A 19350-nucleotide genomic window follows, 5' to 3' on the forward strand; every position below is an offset into this window, starting at 1 on the left:
CGGGAGAGGGGGCCGCAGCTCCCCCTGGTGGCCGGAGCCCCGCGGCGGCGAGCCGCCCCCAGCCCCGGAGGGAGGAGCTGGGAGCCCCCGGGGACGCCGGGGCGAGGGGCCCACCGCACCCCGCTCTGTGGGACCTGGGCAACTTAGATAAAGGGTGCAGTTTAGATTGTTTCGAAGCTTCTGGCAAGAAAGGTTTCATAAACGTTGATTCAAAGGGGACCGTTGTTCAGGTTACTATGATTGTATATGTTGGTCCCTTTGTTGGTACCTTCTAGATGTCAGATGTTACTGAGGACAAATGCACTATTTCTGTGGCTCTGAAGAACTATGGAGATTCTGTCCATCTGGGAACTTTCACAGTGACCCTAGCACTGAGGCTTAACTCCCACTCTTGCTCCAAGCCATGCTTCCCTGAGAAACAAAATTTGCTGAATAGAGGGAAAAGCTGGCAAAGTTTTCTTCTAACGTACAAGGTCATTCTGGTCACGGGGAGCTCAGTGCCATAAATGTATACCAACAACTCCGTAAACTCCTGTAGGCCCTGGGCCGACCTCGGGGGCACCTGCCGCTCCTAATTTTCTCCTTGACAAAACTCATGCCTTGTTCTGATCAGGATCTGCGTGAGCGAGGAGAGTCTTAAGCTACCTGGAGTAGATTATCTTAAGGGTTTATACTTAGCAAATATTTCAAAGCCAGTGGTTAAGGCTATTTCTTATACAGATTTTTCCATTTGGGTTTTCATTTTGTCTTTTAGATGTTGCTCCCTAAAGTTCTTATCCGATAAGTGCCCCAGAGGAGGAAGTTATTACAGGTTCCCAACCCTTTATCCAAAATTCAAAAAGCACTGAAAATCCAGCGCCTTGCAGGCAAAATCTGGTCGGCCTCATTTGGAGGCAAAATCATAAGGCACATGAAGCTATTTATAGTCTTATTTGTGCTACTTAGTGTCAATATTTACTCACTTACTCTAGGCCTTTATGGCATGTTAATACATGCATAGTTACAGGCATTTTATTACCTTTCTTTAAAACATATAAAGGGTTTTTCCCGTGTGTGTGTGTGTGTGTGTGTGTGTGTACACAGAACTATGGAGCTGTAAATACTTTCTAACTTGACCCCTTGATCAGTAGCATTTTAGGTAGATTCATATATAACCTGCCATTAAGCTCAAGTTGCCCTATCTCTAAACCTTCAGTTTGTCACACAGACATCTCACATACCCCAACAGGAGACCTGCAGGAGATGACCACAGCCTCACAGATGACTTGTCTTCCAAAGGTGTAAATAGGAGGAGCATACTGGTGAGCGATTGGATCACAACTGTCTTCAGCATCTTATTCTCCACCACCTTTCCTAGACCTTAAGTCTTTCCTGCCCCAGGGCCTTTGTTTCTGCTGCCTGAAATATTCTTCCCATAGAGACCTTTGCATGGCTTGTTCTCTCACACCATTCAGGTCCTTGCTCATCTGTCACCTCCCCAGAGAGAACTTCCTCTCCACACTTGATCTGAAACAGCTCTACCACCACTCTCTATCCCCCTCCCTGAATTAGTTTTCTTTGTAACACTTTTAACTTCATGACATTAAAGTCTATATCTGTTCACATTTTTAATAGCTAACAGTTACCAAGTGCTTACTATGTTTCCAGCACTGTTCTAAAACTTTACGCTAATTACCACATTAATCACAACAATCCTATGAAGGAGGCACTTAGAATTTTTATTGGACAGATGAGAAAACAATGAGGTACAAATGGATTAATTTATTAAGTCACATTGGTATTAAGTGTCTGGATCTGAGATTCAAAACCCAGGAAATCCCAAGTCTGAAATCACTGTCTTAGAGCCTTTCTTACTTGTATATTAGGTCTCCCAACTACCATCCGTGTATTTACCAGAAAATATTTGTCCATTGTCATGGATCCAAGGCCAAGGGTGTTCAGCAGGAATATTTGTAGAATGAATGAGTGAACAAATGAACTAATGATGTGATGAGCCAGTCAGCACCCTAATCTCCTAATTTGGCTCCCTTAGCTCCAGCACCTTCCAGCGCCTCTCCTCCTTAGCCACCTAAAACACTTACTTCCCTTCCAAGTTCAAGGATTCTGAGATTTCCTTCTCAGTCCATAACGTGCTGTCCCTTTACTTTTGCCTCCCATTCCTTGAATAAGCTGGCTCCTTACACACTTGGGGTTCTTCTTTCCCAATTCTAACACGTACTTCATGCATTTGAGGTGTACCTTGGCCATCTCGTAGTTGGTGTAAAATAAAGAGCACAGTCTTGTCCTCGGCAATCCTCCATCTGGAGATCTCATTGTCAGACATGTCAAGTTCACCCTAAGAGCACCCCGGATTCCCTCCTGCATTGCCCTTCCCCCTCCCCCTTGCCAAATGCTATAACTGAATTGAACACTACATGGGAGCTATGCAATGTGGAGGGGGGCCTCCTTCTGTGGTCTCACTTCTCTACGAGGCCTTCCTACTATCATTGGATACAGAGGGGGAGCAGAACCAAGCTGAGGACAAAAAGTCACCAGGACCACAAGATCCAAAGAAAAAGAACAAAGTCAAACCCCCACCCCTAAGGGCTTACTAAGAAGCAGCCAAATGGGCCCCATTGCGGGCAACCACTGCCTGAGCCCCAGACCCACTCCTCAGGCTCCCGAAGGAGTCCTGAGCATCACTCAGCTTGTGAGGAGCACGGAGCCTGTGTGAGAGCTCCTCCCAGCAAGCACACACTCCCTGCTGAGGCAGACGCTCAGAAAGACAGGGAGGCCTGCTCTAGGGAGCCGCCTTCTCGGCCCCCTGCTGTATTCTGGGTGGGCTTGGGGCTGGAGAGTTTGACAGTTTCACAAATGAAAGAGATTTTTCTCTACATCTGTCACTTAAAATTGTATTTCCAGGTAAGAAGGGGAAAAAACTACAATTTAACACATGCACTTTGAGGTCAAGTCTGATTTTTCCCCTAGTATACATTTCTAGACATACCAGTTTTTAAGAGTGACATCATGAGAAAGCTATTTTAAAACAGATGGTCTATATTATACAGCTACAAATTTAAAGATGCCGGCTTTCAGGGGAAGATCAAATAGTTGGTTACTGCCAGCCAATGCATCAACTGTTATTTGACTGGAAATCTCTAGGTTTTTAAAATAAACTGTATACAATAAAATTCATTGTCTCTGGTACACAGTTCTATGGGTTTTGACAAATGCATATAGTCCTGTATCTACCACCAAAATCTAGATGCAGGACCATTCTTTGAAACTCCCCCCCAAGTTCCCTTGTGTTGCCCCTTTTTACTCACCCCTGCCCTCCACGCTCAGACCTTAGCAACTACTGATTTTTTTTCTGCTTCTGCACTTTTACCTCTTCCAGAATGTTCTATATGTGGAATTGTGTGCTATATAGCCTTTGACTCTGGATTTTTTTTTCACATAGCATAATGCATCCCAGATTCTTCCATGTTCTGGCTTCTAAAGTGGTTTGTTTTTTTAAATTGCTAAATAGTGTTCTGTTGTATGAATGATTATAGTTTGTTCATCGATTCAGTAATTGAAGGACATTTGGGACATTGCCAATTTTAGGTGATTATTATTAAAGATACCGTATACATACACGTATGTATGGTTTTGTGTGCAAACCTAGGTCTACATTTCCTTCTTGGGTCAATATCTAGGAGTGGGATTGTTGGGTCATATGGTAAGTGTATGTTTAACTTTAAGAAAACTGCCGGATTCTGTTCCAAAATGCCTCTGCCACATTGCCCTCCCATCAGCAATGTATGGAATTCTAGTTTCTCTTTATCCTCACAAACCGTTCTAACGTCATTCTAAGGGATGTGGAAGTGGTTTCTCCCTGTGAGTTTAATTTGCATTTCCCCAATGACAAATGATATTGAGCATCTTTTCAAGTGCATACATACCCTCTGACTATCTTCTCTGGTGAAGTGTCTATTCAAAACTTTTCCCAGCCTGGGGACGCCTGGGTGGCTCCATCAGTTAAGCTCCTGACTCTTGGTTTCTGCTCAGGTCATGATCTCACAGTTTATGAATTTGAGCCCCACATCGGGCTCCATGCTGACAGTGCAGAGCCTGCTTGGGACTCTGTTTGTCTGTTTGTCTGTCTGTCTGTCTCTCTCTCTCTCTGTCTCTGCTCTGCCCTGCTCCCCCCTGCATGTACACTCTTCCTCTCTCTCTCTCTCTCTCAAAAGTAAATAAACTTTAAAAAATGTTTTTAAACATTTCCCATCTTTTACTGGGTTGTTTTCTTGTTGTTGAGTTTTGAAAATTCTTTGTACATTTTTAATACAAGCCTTTGTCAGAGACGTTATTTGTAAGCATTTTCTACTGTCTGTGTCTTGCCTTATTATTTTTTGCAGAATGGAATCATTAAACTTTGGATTCTATCTAACTCAGGGGTCACCCTAAAAGGCATTAATGAAGGGAAATCCATTGGAGAGAGTTTCATTTAGTGCACCTGGTCATTAACTTTGTATAGGAGAGATTGCCCGAGATTAGAATATGCATTAAACTCATGGAGAGCGACAACTGTTTGGGCCTGCATGGCGGGGTCATGGAAGAAAGCAGTTTTCAAGACCAGGGAGGAGGTCTAAGGGAAAAGCATGTCATCAAATCTATGGAACGGGGCATGGAGTGTAGATATCTTTGTGCTGTGCGCTGACACCCACCGGAAAGCATCCACTATACAGGAGGCAAGTGAAACTAAGTAGACGAAACAACCTGGCTAGTTGATGCCAAGTAGCCTGTGCAAGTGGTCACCCCAGTGTTGGCACACTGGCTCGGGAACTGAATAGCTCCTGTGGCAGCAACAGAAGGCATGCATGGGCCCTCCATTATGGGTTTCCACTCATTAAGGTCAAGCAAGAGTTAAGTTCAGCTCAGCTCAGCCTGGGGTCAGCTCAACACCAAGTTGAGTTTCTGATGCAACATCATCCCTCAGGGATATCAATCAGATACTTGGTGACAAGTTGATTATTTGTACTGGAATCAAACAGGTTCTTTTTTGAGAGAAGAGAAAGCGAGAGGAAGAGCATGTGTGAGCAAGTGAGCATGTGTGCACAAATGGAGGAGGGACAGAGGGAGAAGGAGAGAGAATCCTAAGCAGGCTCCACACCCAGCACAGAGCCTGGCGCCAGCCTTGATCTCACTGTGAGATTGCAACCTCAGCCGAAATCAAGAGTCCTACGCTTAAACAACTGAGCCACCCAGGCGCCCTGGAGTCAAACACATTCTGGACATAAGTTTGCTTTGCTATGCACAAAGCCTTAGCCAGCAATATACTATCTAAGGTCTAAGCATTTTTATCACCAACTTAGAATCTGTGTAACATCCCTTCATGAGAGACTCACTTTACAGCAATACTTCTCACACGCCACCTCATCCAGAAGTTACTGACTTCAGAGTCTAGAATGGCCTTTTGAAGGGGCAGTTGATATGTCAGCCTGGAGATGATATTCTCCACCTATGGATCCCTACACTCCAGGATACAGCATGCACACTAAATCAACATCCCTGTATACTACCACATCTTCAGAAGGTAGACTGACTAAACAGGGCACGAAACCAAGGAGTAGAAGTCAAACCAACCCCATTTGCCTTTGCCCTCAGCAACCTACTTGGGGGAAGGTGGTGTTGCACTTCCCAACCCTTCAATTATAGGTTTTGAGCATCTGGAGGTCTTGGTTCCCAAAGAAGAGTGACTTCACTAGGAGGCGTATTATAGGTCCCACTAACCTTTAAGCTACAAATTCAGTCTAGTCACTTGGGGCACCTCTGCCAATAGATTAGTAGAGAAAAAAAGAATCAGCATACTAGAGGTTAATTGAACCTACTAATCAGAAGAAAACCATGCTTACTTTACACACTTGAAGTAGGAAAGAATATGTTTCACACTCAGAAGACCACTGGGGAGTCTCTTAGTACTCCCTTGTTCAGTTTTAATGATAAATAAGCAAGTATAACTGTCACAGTCTGAGAAGGGTATGGTGACAAAGGACTCGGACCACCCGGGGATGAAGGTCTGTGTCACCTTACAAGAGAAACCATCTGGAGCTGCAGAGGAGTTAGCTGAGGTCAAGGGAAATCTAGAATGAGAAGTAGAGAGGAGATGATGAATATCAGATGCAGCCTTGAAATGAGCTCCAATTGTGGCAGATATAGTTCACTCCCCTAACTTTCCTCTTATAAAAATGTCTAGAAAGTAACATCCAGAAGAATCCTGGAAGAGTTGTTCCCATATGGGTAAATACATCACATGAAGCAAATGGGTGGTGTCAGTATGGACCGTGGTGGCTGCTGTGGGATGCTACCCCAATGACTGCCCCTATGGACAGAGACACAATTCTTTAGGAATTACACTGTTAGGAATGCTGGAATGTCAGGGGCTCCCAGCTGAACCCCTCCCCAGGAATTGCCCTTGGTTGAAGGGAGATTCCTCACCTGAGTTTATACCTCCGTCCTAGGGGCAGCATTACAACCAATGACTACTCAGTGCATATAGGAGTCTAAGGGCCTTCCCACTGTTTTGAGACAACTTGAAGATCCATCTCAGCTCCAGAATTCTTCCAGGAATTGGTTGGGACCTCTGATGTTACCACACTGCAGATCTCCCTCTACCCAATTATGGACTTTTTCCGTTACAGTTCCATATGTGTGCTATTCCTGACGGCAATTATCAATGAACTTTCTGTACCCCACTCTTCACTTCAGTGCGTTTCCTGGGGAAACCAACTTAAGCCACCCACACGCCTCTGCTCCTATTAAGTGAATTGAGTTCATTAGTGTTTACCAACCTGTTGTACTTATTACTGTAATTGTTATAATTGGGTTAAGTGTTACATAAACAAATTAATTATGAAAACAGGAAGATGGTTTTTGATTTTATAAAACTCAAAATTGATGTTTTGGGAAGATATGATGATAGTAAATTGCTGAGAAATGTGGCTGTTGAATTGGCTATGGGGCTCATGAAGAAAGAACTGGAGTTAGAAGAAAACATGATACTGTATCTATGTGTTGGGCACACAGCTGATTCAGTGTGTGCCTTGATGTAGGGTTTAGAATGGAGGGTAGTTTTCTATCTGTAATCAAAATATCTGGTTTTTTGTTTTTGAAAAATCTCTTATTGTTTTCGTAAACATATACACACTCATTGTGAATAAAAATAACTCAGAAAAGGATAAAGAATAAAAATTACCTGGAATCCTGCCGTTTGCAGGCAACTTCTATTAATATTTAGGTGAATATTCTTGATATCTTTTGTTTTTTTTAAGTTTTTATATATTCATTTTTTAAGTAACCTCTACACCTGATGTGGGGCTTGAACTCATGACCTCAAGATAAAGAGTCACATGCTCTTCTAACTGAGCCAGCCAAGCACCCCTTGACCCAAAATGATAGACATATAATATCAAATAGAGAGATGGATTAGAGAGATATACATTTTATAGATTACTATTTATATAGTCACATATATCAGTTGAATGTATGTATTACACATTACTACATATTTTAGTACATATTATATATATAATTCATTCCTTTATTTGCCATTGTATGCCTGTTTCTTTGTAATCCTTTGTAGCAAATCTTTTTTACTCAAGATTGTATTTGTAAAAGGAACCTTCCTTTTCTTTTAATTTGAATCTTCTTTCTTTTCCTGTTTTGGAGTCATCAATATAAATGATATAATCGGATCAACAAATGAAAAAAACACAAGTGTATTTTTCCAGAAAGCACTTAAGGCAGTCTTAGACTATATTGCCAATGGGATCTGTTTTCATTACCTAACTAGGAGGGAATCATAACATGATTATTTTTTTGGATGTTGCACCTATAAATCAGTGTTTCAATAATGGGATAGAAAATGTCAAATAAATTTAAGATTTCATACTAGCATGAGGTTCATCAGGAGCAAAGGCATAGAAATCTATACAAATTTGTTGGTACAGCAAAAATAAATCAATTCTTTATAGAAATAGAATTCTCAGAAGAGATTAGCCAAAAATGAAAAAGTACTTTTCTCCAAATAAAAATCAACCCAACATTTATTACTTACTCTAGGGAGGGCAGTTTTTCCTCTTAGTTTCTTTTGTAAACATTCTCAATTTAGTGCTTTTTCAATATTATGAATCTTAAACAAGGAAAAAAGCAAAATGTTTTTCTTATTCTGTGTAATACTGAAGCACGTAGAGGTAGTTGAAAAAATTTCTAGGGGCACCTGAGTGGGTCAGTTGGTTAAGCATCTGAATTCAGCTCAGATCATGATCTCATGGTCCGTGAGTTTGAGCCCCACATCGGGCTCTGTGCTGACAGCTCAGAGCCTGGAGCCAGGTTCAGATTCTGTATCTCCCTCTCTCTCTGGCCCTCCCCTGCTCATGCTCTGTCTCTCTCTGTCTCTCAAAAATGAATAAATGTTAAAAAAATTTTTTAAATGTATTAAAAACAAGTTATTTGCCATTAGTAGCATTTTCTAAAGAGAAAACTCTGCTGCACTTGGGCTGGGTCATCTCCAAACACATCAACGTTTCAAACTATTAATTTAACAAAAATAAAACAAATTAATCTGTCCTTTATTTTACTTCTACAACCTTTATTAATTTCTGCTAACTCCTCATTACCCTACCATGAAAATAGTTCACAGTGCCATGGATTTCATAACCTTTCATGGTGCTTAAGAGCTACAGTGTGCTGGGGCTGCTGGGTGGCTCAGTACGTTAAGCATCAGACTTCGGTTCAGGTCATGATCTCATGGTTCGTGGGTCCGAGCCCCGTGTTGGGTTCTGTGCTGTCAGCTCAGAGCCTGGAACCTGCTTTGGATTCTGTGTCTCCCTCTCTCTCTCTCTCTGCTCCTCCTCCACTCATGCTGTGTCTCTCTCTCTCTCCTTCCAAAATAAGTAAACATTAAAAAAAGAGAGAGAGAGAGCTATGGTGTTTCTGCTTTGTAAAGTCTTTTTCCTGTTTAACCCTATATCATGCTTTGCTGTTGCCAATGTTTAATTTTCTGAGGATGCTTAAAGATTATCTCTGTGCAACCTTAAAAATGAAAGATGTATAGAATGAATACAAATCTTAATGGCCATCGCGACAGGAAGGTATCAAGTTGTAATAGAACCACAATAATCCTAGTTTGAGGTCCAATACACTGGGGTTTGAAACTTGATTCTGGCAATTATAAGCCTGGGAACCTAGGGCAAGTATAATTTTTCTCAGCTGCAGCATCTTCTTCTGTAAAATGGGAAGCTTTTTTTGGCCAGTGTAAGAAGAAGAGAGAATGAGTGGAAAAGGTTGTTATCCAATTGCTATTGAAGAACGAGCCGCTATTATCAGTGACAAACATGATCAGTTCAAATCTGGATTTTTTTTTAAAGTTTGTTTGTTTTTTTACTTACTTACTTACTTACTTTGAAAAAGAGAGAGAGCAAGCTGGGAAGGGACAGAGAGAAGGAGAGAAGGAGAGAATCCCAAGCAGGCTCCACCCTCCCAGCACGGAGCCTGATGCCAGGCTGGAACTCACTAACCATGAGATCATGACCGGGGCCAAAACCTCGAGTTGGACACTTAACTGACTAAGCCATCCAGGTACCCCTGATTCTGGATTGTTTTTAACTTCATTCCTGCACTTTGTTTAAATAATCCAAACAGCCAGCGGGTATATCCTTTAGTAAGGTATAATTATTTAAACATCAATATCAGCTCTCATATTCTTTTTCTCCTAGACTTTAAGTTGTTACTATACTGTAAACCCTCTAGATAAAGAAAACCTGACCTGTATCTAGTGATTTGGGTACATTCAACACGTGTTATAACCAGTAAGCACTTAGTGTTTAAAATCTTGTGTCAAGATAAGTATCTTGTTTTAAAAATTATTTCTGTACAGGTACATAAGTATAGTGGGATCAAACACGAAAATAGTGTAAGTGGCTTTTTAATTTCCTCTAATGAACATAATCTTCCTCAGTAACAGCATGGAATTTAACTTAATTTTGTCAGTTATCATATCTCAGGATCTTCCTCTTAAACTGTAATCATTTAAGTAATTCAGTATTTCTCTTAAATGCTCAGCCATTCTTATTTCTTCCTCTTTTCCTTGCTCTTCTCCCAGATATCATGGGAGGGCAGTATGGGGGGGGTGGGGGATGGAGATAGCTCACGTGATTTCTTGATTGCAAGATCGAGAAGGAATCTTAAATCTGCAAGCTGGGAAGGGGGGTGGGGGTCCCTGTGCTGTCGTCTGGTTGCACTGCAACGTGGTTCGTAGGTCCTAGTTCCCACGTCTATATTGAGGTATCCTCAGAGTTAGCCGGTCCAGTCTGGCCTTCTAGGGCATCAAGCAGTATCACAAAATCACTCACAGCCTTTAACCCTAATTTTTAAGTCTCCGTATTGGTGGCGTCTGTCGTTCACCAGTCCTCCCACAAGTAGTTCCATCTGTCCATATAGAAACTTGGTGGGGGCATGGGGGGTGGGGGCAGGGATAGATTATTTCTTAGAACTGAGACTTTGGCCTTAGGCAGGTGGCTTCATTATCGCTTCATAACATAGTCCTCCCAAATTGAGTGAGGCAAAACATGACTTTGTGGGTCAGGGATTTGGGAAAGGCTTGACTAGGCAGTTAGCTTTCATGATACCTGATAGGCACAGTCATCTGAAGGCTAGACTGGGCTAAATGTCCAAGATGACTCATTCCTATGGGTAATGGTTCATGCTGCCTGAAAACTCATCTGGGGTTGCCTTCTGCAGTGTCTTATGGCCTCTCCATTTGCTTGGCTTCCAGCAGCATGGTGGTTGGGCTTTGGGAGAGTACCAGTTTCCCAAGAGATCAAGGAAGAGATTATTCAGCATCATTTCAACGCCTTCTATTGATCACAGGTGAGTCACGAAGGTCAGCCCGGATTTAATGAGAGAATTATATCCCACCTCTTGATGGAAGGGCCCACTGCTTCTGCTTATAATGAATCAGCCATGTAAAATGATGTGTCTTTGAAAACCATGTATACTATCACTGACAAAAAATGAACACAAATAACTAGAGGACAGAACGAGTTTGTATCTTTTCCCTCAACGTCACATCTTTCTGTTGTTGACACTGTACTATGTTGTCACTTCCCTATTAAGATTATATTCATCTCCAAAGTAACTGGACCGTCTTTCTCTTTACCATGGAATGGTTCACCTGTATAACCATTTGACCTTTTGGGGTGGTGTTTCTTTGCCAATTTATCAGTTTTTCCCTGGATTATTGGCCTATCGAGATTTTCTTTTTCTTGTTAAGTAAATTTGTTTTCTCAGAAATGTGTCTGTTGAATTGAGATCTTAAAATTGACGCCCATCTTTTTAATGTGTCTTTTGTGACTATTTTAATTTTTTTAAGTTTATTTATTTATTTAGAGAGAGACAGAGACAGCATGAGGAGGGAAGAGGCAGAGAGAAGGAGGAGAGAATCCCAAGCGGGCTCTGCAACACCAGCACAGAGCCTAACCCAGGGCCCGAACTCACAAAACCGTGAGATCATGACCTGGGCTGAAACCTAGAGTTGGATGCTCAACTGGCTGAGCCACCCACGTGCTCCTTTTGTGACTATTTTAAAGGCAGAATAGAGGTGGCTCAGTTGGTTAAGCATTCTTTCAGCTCAGGTTATGATTTCATGATTCGGTTCATAAGATCTGAGCTCCTCCATGCTGATAGCATGTAATTCTCTCTCCCTCTCTCTCCATCCCTCCTCCCCCAAAATAAATAAACTTAAAAAAATAAAAAATAAATAAAATAGTTAATTTTTTAAAAGGCAGAATATAATTAAGTTTCAGTATAAATGACAAGTTTCACTCCTTTCTTGGATTATTTAAAAATGGATTGGGGTGCCTGGGTGGCTCAGTTGGTTAAGCTCCTGACAGCAGCTCAGATCATGATCTCATGGTTCATGGGTTCGAGCCCCGCATCGGGCTCTGTGCTGAACGTTTGCTCAGAGTCTGGAGCCTGCTTTGGATTCTGCGTCTCCTTTTCTCTCTGTCCCTCCTCTGCTCACACTCTGTCTCACTCTGTCTCTCAAAAATAAATAAAATGTAAAAAAAAAATAGATTTACAGTGTCTTTAAAAAACTTTTTTAAAAATTCTCACTGTAAAATATATTACTTGGTCAGTTGCAAAGCTGGTTTTACCAAGGTAAGTATATTTCAGCTAAGAACTATATAATTAACTGTATGCTACTTTCTGTAGCATATGATAAAGAAACTCATAAAGATCAATTCAACAAGAAGTCGATAAACACACTAAGATTCAGTCTCGGGGATCCAGGATTTGCAATACCCATGTTTCCCAGAATAATACCTTATTTAGAGTCAGAAAGCTATTTCACCAAAGTAACTCAATAAACCAGTTCATTCACTCAAAGACAATAATTTTAAAAGGACTATTGGTGTGGAATCCAGTCATCAAAATAACCATTATCTATACCAGGAGAAATAAGACAAACAGAGAAGTGCAGCTAAGAGTCAAATCCAAAAGTTTTCCTGAAATTCCCTGATAATCACAATGAAGTTTGTTGTGTATTTGTTTAGTTTGGCTTAGTGCTTATTGTTGATGATTGTATTTGTAAATTTTGGGACCCTTAAAACAACAAACAGTTGCTTTAATTTTCTACCTTGCTCTGCAGGCTGGAACACATCTTACTCTTGTGAAAGCTGGCTCCTCCCACCTCATTCAAGATATGCTCCCTAATTAGCCAGCACATTTCAAGGGACCAGGTGGAGAAGCAGTTAGGATTTTGTTGTCAGAGTGCCAATAAATAGTTGGTTTCCACAAATTCAGTATTACATGCTCCTCTTTTATGACTAGAATTCCCCAATGAACTTTCTTTCTCTTTCCTTCCTTTTCCCCTTTGCTTTCTTTTTCTCCCTCCTCTGTCCGTTTCTTTCATCAATGATTGAATATTTACTTTATGTCAGGCACTATGTTAAGTTTGAGGATGTGAAGGAAACATTTCTTACCTTCAAAGAGGTAAGAAGCAGGGTGCCTGGGGGGCTCAGTTAGCACAGAGCCCAGCATGGGGCTCAAACCCACAAACCGTGAAATCATGACCTGAAGCCAGGCGCTTAACCAGCTGAGCCACCCAGGCACGCTGAGGCCAAGGTAGTCTTAAATGCTGTGGGCCTTTCCTTCAGGAAGGAACTGGGGGGTGATTGTCAATTCTTTGACAGATAGAATGGGACATATGAGAGTTGAAATAAAAATGATGACATTTCAGGTGCCAGCCACCTGGGTGGCTTAGTTGGTTAAACTCTTGATTTCGGCTCAGGTCATGATCTCATGGTTTGTGTTTTTGAGCCCCGCTTTGGGATCTGCACTGACAGCACTGAGCCTGCTTGGGATTCTCTCTCTTCCCCCTCTCCTTACCTCCCCCCCCCCCAAAATAAATAAATAAAACTTTAAAACAAACAAAAAAAGTGATGACATTGGAGGTCATTGGAGATGGGAAGATGGAGACTGAAACTGGAGGTGATGTTGAAGGTAAGGTAAACGAAAGATAGAGAAAGGAGGAGAAGGATGGAAAAGAGTTACACAAGATGAATTAGTTCTAGTGACCCTTCCGTACAACGTATCTGTGCACATAACAATGGTATATTTTGCACTGAAAAGTTTAAATGTGTAGGGGCACCTGGGTGGCTCAGTCTGTTGAGCGTCCAACTTCAGCTCAGGTCATCATCTCATATTCCAAGGGTTTGAGCCCCACATTGGGCTCTGTGCTGACAGCTCAGAGCCTGGAGCCTGCTTCTGATTCTGTGTCTCCCTCTCTCTCTGCCCCACCCCTGCTCATGCTCTGTCTCTCTGTGTCTGTCTGTCTCTCTCTAAAATAAAGAAACACATTAAAAAAATTAACGAACAAAATGAAAATGGGTAGAACTCATGGTAAGTGCTCTTACTACATAACAAAAACAACAATATTGCCACAAATCCTGGTGTTGATCAGGCTGAACTTAGCTGGGAGTGATGCCTGATTCTTCACACTAGCCAGATTTCAGAATCTACTTGATCTTTTCCTTTTTGTAATTCCTGCCCAGTTGCCTTCATTATTTTAAGAATAAGTTGAGTTTCTTGGAAATAAGACTAGTATCTGATGTTTCTAAGTCTGTTCCCAACAGACTGGTCAGTTAGACCAATTGGAGTTAAAATAAAGGAATTATTTGATGGGACTAACTTTGGAACAGAAAATTACCCCTTATACTTTGTGTTTTACACCTAGGTACTTTTTTTGCCTATTTCCTTTATGTTGTCTTTCTTTCTGTTCTTCTAGGATCTTCATTGACATGTATTCTTTTTTTTTTTTTTCAGTTTTAAAATGTTTTATTTCAAGGAGCACCTGGCTAGTTCAGTCAGAAGAGAATATGACTCTTGATCTTGGGATCGTGAGTTGGAGCCCTACATTGGGTGTAGAGATTACTTTAAAATAAATACATAAAATGTTTTATTTCATAGCTATAAGAAAACGTTTATACGTACAAAACTCAAAGTGAATACAAAGGCAGCTTTTAATCACAAATCAATGAGACAGTAGTCACTCAGACTCTACTGTAGAAGCCTATGGAATGCACACACTTCAATGTTATGCATAAATCATTTTAACCATGTAGTTCAAGTTCTAGTTTTATATCAGAGCTGCATGTATATATATGATATATATATATATATCATATATATATGATACTTGCAGTCAAATCTTAAGATTGATAAAGTCATGTTGAAGCTGCTTATATTTTGAGTGCAGATTTCACTATTATATCTGCATGATGTTGACTAACGAAATAGCAGTCGTCAAAGATCTCTTTGTCCAATGCTCATACATTTGTAATCTGACTCTTTTCACTAATTCTTCTTCTTGTAGTTCCTCCTTAAATTACAGTCGTTATACACTGACTTCCCTATGCATCTCATCCATTTCCTTTACTTCATACTTTGCCATTCTGTTCTGACACAAATTTATTTAAGATTTCAATGTGTCTCTAACCCTCTAAAGGTTCAAGAGTTGTCTGATATGTGTAGGGCTTTTAAGACAACCTGGGGGCTTTGCAGATGTGTATAAATTCCTATCACGAAAACAATTTGGGGAGTTCAGTTCATTTCAAGCCAACCTTTATTGAGCACCTATTCTATGTTGATAAGTGTACTAGAGGCTGAGAATAGACTGCTGAATAACATGATTATTGCCATTAAGAAACTCGTCGTCTAATGGAGGAGACAAACAGTCACTTAACAGTTTTCCTGTCCCCTGCATCGAACTTTGTATCTGTGCACTTCCCCATCCCCGCCCTCCACTTCTGAGCCTCACGTTGGCTGTGTTCCCAGTTTGAGGATGTCTGGTTCTCCTCTAAAAGACTTTGATCCCTTTTTACGTGAACATTTTGCAGTGGCTTGTGAACTTTTAGACTGCTTACTCCGAGAGCCTTGTTTTGCCTTGCTTGTCTGCACTGGAAAGATGAAATGCAAATATTTCACCTTTACAGCTACAGGGAATTTGGAGTTAAGCTTTTCCTGCTCTCAAGGAGAGCTAAATTTTCTGTTTTTTAATTAACTTATTAATTTCTAAATTATCAAGTCTATTGTCAAAATGCCACAGGAGAAGACAGTGATGTGGAGGAAGACAATGTTTTGGAGGGAGCCAGAAAGTAGGAGAGGAGGGATTTTCCAATGAGAGGGGATTACCAGACTCTTTGGGAGCCTGGGAGTTGATTGGGGAGAAGCAGCTTAGAAGGCTCTGGGCCATGGCTCAAGAAAGGCAGAGTGAGTCAACCTTAGAAAGGACTGCCAAGAGGGACAGTGTTTGAAGCCAAAGTAGTCCTAAGTCTCAGAATCTCCTTCTTCACTGGAGAAGCCCCTTGCCTAGGCTCAGGGACCAAAGCAGCCAGAACTCACCCTGAACTGCTCCCTGTAAATCGTAGAGGTGCATTAAGAGCATAAAACTAGTTAATTGTTACCATACAGCAAATTTGAGGTGTTTTCAAAAGTACATGTCAGTTGGCAATGGCTTATTAGAAAAGTATGGAGCCTGAAATTAAACTGATGCCAGTATGTAATGATACACACTAACTCAAGAATGATATACTTAATTAAAAGTCATTTATCATTAATCATGAACATACTTAACATTTATGATCATTGAAAAGCAGAATAACATTAACTGAAAGCAAGAAGTATCACAAAATGATAGTGTTTCACTGATAATAAAGTGACCTTCCGGATATGGCCAAATTCCAAGCTTTTGCCTGTGGAAATGCAAGTAGGTGCTTTGGTATAGGTTGGCAAACAGTCTTCTTAGCAGGAGGTCTTTCTAATCTCAAATCTTGCCACACCGAGGGCTCTACCCTGTGTGTACTTAGGACTTTTCTGCCTTTAATTGGTTTGAAAATAAGCCTGGATTTAGCTAGCTATCAGAGGCCCTCTACTCATGGGCACAAGAGTTTAACTGCAAACCAAAGCTTCTGAAGACCACTGTAGAATACTAAAAAGGGAAGGTTTGATAAGAGCCTTATATTATCGCAGCTCAAGCATTATCTAGTAGATATTACTCCAACAGAGTAAATGGCCCTAGACAGCCCACCGAAAATCCCTGCTAGAGATAAGAGTGATTTATCAAGTTCACAGTAGATACTCAATAAATGTTTGTTTAATGGTTAAATTTACCAAAGGCAAATATAACTGAACTTACAAAATATTAATCTTCAAGTCTTTCATTGCTATGACACACCTTTCTTCTCTCTCATAAGCTTTGAATTCCTATCAATGCTCCAGGGATTCGATAACCTCTAGGATAATCCAAATGGTTTTGTCTTTATTTCTGTGCATACAAAGCCATTTTATGAAAACAATCTGATTTTGCAAGTACAGTAATCTATTTGCAAATTGTAGATGCCTCCATGTGGATAACTTATCTAATGCTTTTTTAGTCACAGTTCCTCCTATATGATAATATTGATATTTCAAAGACAGTCTTCTATATCTTGGTTAATATTAGCCAGTCTTCTGAGATGTGTCCGACCTGCAGGGACACCCTGAAGCCACTTAACTAGTCAGAGGAGAAACCCATTTAGAAACAGCTGGATGTTTGAATTTTTAAATTGAAATCTAAATGCTTGAGTGACATAACCTGTCAAACTCAATCAGACTCTCTAAGCCCAAGGAAGTAATTAGCTATTTTAAGGAAATTTGTGGCAATAAAAGCCATGTTCTGAGTTCCTAAGAAATCAATGAAGAGATTGTAATTAGTCCTAGAAAATCTCTATTTATCAAATAACTCTATTTTTAAATGTTTATTTTTGAGAGAGAGAGAGACAGAGAGAGAGAGAGAGAGAGAGAGAGAGAACAACAGGGGAGGCACAGAGAGAGAGGGAGACATAGAATCCAAAGCAGGCTCCAGGCTCTGAGCTGTCAGCACAGAACCCAATGTGGGGCTAGAACCCATGAACCATGAGATCATGACCTAAGCCAAATTCAGATGCTCAACCAACTGAGCCCCCCAGGCACCCCTCAAATACTTCTTATAACTTATTTAGAACATCACAAACAGTTGTATCAACACTGCTAAGACAAGAAAAGGAGCAAATGCAATATATCTGCCTTCCCCACATATTTCTGTCATTTCATCTCTTAATTAAATACATATGACAACTGCCAAAAAGACTTTTAAATTTTACTCATTGATAGATCTTTTAAATTTAAACAGACAAAACCATCAAATCATATTCCTCTGAAATTTTTCTCAGGAAGATTTAATGAATGGTGTATGACAAATACTTACTCGTAACTGACAGCTAAAAGTCAGATACTGTGGAGAATTTTACATGTAATTGCAAACATTTAAAATTCACATCATGCTATAAACTATAATATCAGTGAAACGTTCCCTTTATCCCATTAAACATGTATTCAACTAATTTTATATTTTAGTAGCTTATTTCAGTTCAACATGATCTAGAAGCGTTGATACTGAGGGTAGAGACGAGACATTAATCTCACAAGAAGAGGACAGTGAAAATAGAATATAAATGCCAAGGGGGCACCTGGCTGGCTCAGTCCATTGAGTATGTGACTTTTGATCTCAGGGTTGTGATTTCAAGCCCCATGTTGGGTGTAGAACTTAATTTTTTTAAAAAAATATATACATATATATATATACATATATATATAGATAATTATATGTACTCAATACACACTACATTTTTCATATTACCTCTTTTCTAGAAGCTTGTTCGAATTTTGATGAAATTTAAAAAGATCTAGACTACAATGTAAGATGACTGGTTCATACATCTAATCTTTCATTTTAAATAGCCTTGAGAGGAGTCAAAAAGTTAGATAGTCAGCCCTCAAGTCCATTCAACTAAGCAATTGGTGAGTGCCCACTCCTTGCTAGGCGTGGTACCAAGCATTTCAAAGGACACAAAATGAGAAAGGACAGTAAGACACTGTCCACTCTGGAAAACATTTAAAATTCACTAGTCATAGTCTACCAAGGGGGAACAACCATCGTACAAGTTCCAATACAAATTTCAGTAAGGGTGCTTTTTAAAACAAAAGACTGTAGCATCTTTTGTCATCTTAAGAGGGTTTTGTTATCATTCACACCACAGAAAATAAATTGCTATGGGCTTAGTTTCATGGATAGAGATTAATGGTGGAAGGAGAGAAAAAGAAAGAAAGAAAGAAAGAAAGAAAGAAAGAAAGAAAGAAAGAAGAAAGAAGAAAGAAAGAAAGAAGAAAGAAAGAAAGAAGGAAAGAGAAGAAAAAGAAAAGAAAAGAAACAACAGAGGCAAATTCTAAAGCCTCTGCCAGGTCTTCTAAGTTGCTCAACGGTCAAAGAAGGTGCTTCTTTTCAGCAGAGCACATTAATGAGACTTTGGAGTTTGGACTAGAAAGCTAAACTTCTCTGCATAATAAAGGAGAGAACTGAAGGTTCTCGTGCCTGAGAAGCACGACCTTGGCAAACAGACAGGAAGATGTGAGGACGGTGCCTGGCAGCAGGTAGGAGCTATAGGGAGAAAGAGGGGCCAGTGAGCAATTCCAGAGCCAGGGCACTGAAAGGACTTTTGAACATGGGATCTCATATCCCATTATAAATTGCCTGCTTTGCTTTAATATAAATTGCCTTTATCTATCCTTAAACCTTATCTTAAGAATACTGGCCACGTTATGGAGGCTAAACCCACTTTTTTTTTTTTTTAATAAGTAGGCTTAATTCCCAGTGTGAGACTTGAACTCACAAAGCCAAGATCAAGAGTCACATGTTCAACTGAATAAACCAGTTGAATAATAACAAACCAGCTAGGCTCTCCAACCCACACG

The sequence above is a fragment of the Hyaena hyaena genome, unplaced genomic scaffold (genome assembly GCF_003009895.1).
Source record: "Hyaena hyaena isolate Hyena2069 unplaced genomic scaffold, ASM300989v1 scaffold_229, whole genome shotgun sequence".
Classification (NCBI taxonomy): Eukaryota; Metazoa; Chordata; class Mammalia; order Carnivora; family Hyaenidae; genus Hyaena; species Hyaena hyaena.